Source organism: Echinops telfairi, unplaced genomic scaffold (assembly GCF_000313985.2).
Source record: "Echinops telfairi isolate 266 unplaced genomic scaffold, ASM31398v2 ScPeMD7_18;HRSCAF=68, whole genome shotgun sequence".
Taxonomy (NCBI): domain Eukaryota; kingdom Metazoa; phylum Chordata; class Mammalia; order Afrosoricida; family Tenrecidae; genus Echinops; species Echinops telfairi.
In genome coordinates, this window is record NW_022103915.1 from 73,165,957 (window position 1) to 73,167,308 (window position 1,352).

The 1,352-nt window shown below is 47.5% G+C and overlaps 1 protein-coding gene across 1 annotated transcript in view; it reads right to left on the reverse strand.

The window, feature by feature from the left end:
• Positions 1 to 1,352, reverse strand: part of NPAS3 (neuronal PAS domain protein 3) — a 984,386-nt gene that overhangs the window by 102,900 nt on the left and 880,134 nt on the right. The gene's annotated exons all lie outside the window — the stretch shown is intronic.

The following is a 1,352-nucleotide window of genomic DNA, read 5'->3' on the forward strand; positions in this document are numbered from 1 at the left end:
CCAGCTGCTCCCGCCACCCTGGCCTAACTCCATAGCTGCCGTTCCTCAGGCCACCGCCTCTAGAGGGTCTCCAGGAGAGGCTGGGAGTTTGCCTTGATGTCTTTGTTCCTGTATTTATTCTTCCTCCATCTTGCCTGCTGAAGTTTATGTTCCTTTCTATTAGCTTTCCTCGGGCGGGAGTTCTCCTTTTTAAAGCATACTTTTCCAGCCGACTGTGTCTCTGCGATTTGAACCAGTCTGTTTTTTTATTTATCGCCTCCTTGTTGTTGTTGTTGTTGTAGGATGGTCGCAGGGGCTCTTCTCTAATCAGGTATTCCTCAGCCGCTTTCATGCTGAGTCTATGGATTTTAATTTGCTAACGTCTCCCTGCAGGCAGTTTCTAACATCCCGTTCCTGGGTTTTGCGTGGTGCTGAGTACACTGTTGGCACTCAACAAATATTAAATAATCATCAGCTTCCTCTGGAACACCACACACACACACACACACACACTCTGTAGAATTCTGCTTATCAAAAGGGAACGATTTGTGGTCAGGTCCTCACTCCACCAAGCGTCCAGCCTAATTATGCTGAGGTCAATTTTGTTTTGCGGCTCAATAGCACATACTGTCTCAATTAGAGTCAACTCTCTGCGCCTTAGAAATAAATATATTCTGCCTGATTAATCATCTTGGCTTAGGAGCGGGAGACTTGATTTGAGTACCCTCAAGCTGCTAGACTGCACCACGGGTGTAAAAGAAATGCTGTCCTTTCCCAAGCTTCCCCCGTTTGGACAGGAGCAAGAGAGGATGTGTTTTATTTCCAAGGGTGGTGTGATTGAAATGGAGTCTCTTCATTCCTGTTCCTAAAATGATTTGCTTACAGATACGCTGCCTTTGAATCTTTTGCCTTTCGGAAGTTCCCACTTTCCTCTGCCTCACGAGGCTTAGGAGGCGATGCGTGTGTTTGTGAGGGGTCTTCGTGGTCTGGGGCAAAGCTTCCGGAGTCGGCTGATTAAGGTTGACTTCCTGCAGTACCACTGCTAGCTGTGTGACCTCGGATTGATTGCTTGACTCCTCTGAGCTTCAGGTCCGTCATCTGGAGGGCAGATTAGTGATGACGTCTATGTTCTTCCTCTGAAACGTGAATAGCGCTTCAAACGACAGTCCTCAGGAAAAGGCTCAGTGCAGTTCTGCTATCTAGTTGTTTCTGACTCCCAGTGGCCCTCGAGGGCCGGGTAGAACTGCCCCTGAGGGTGTCCGAAGCTGGACTTTTTATTTTATTGGGGGCTCGTACAACTCTTAGCACAATCCATGCATCCATCCATTGTGTCAAGCACATTTGTACTGTTGTCATTATCATTTTCAAAACGT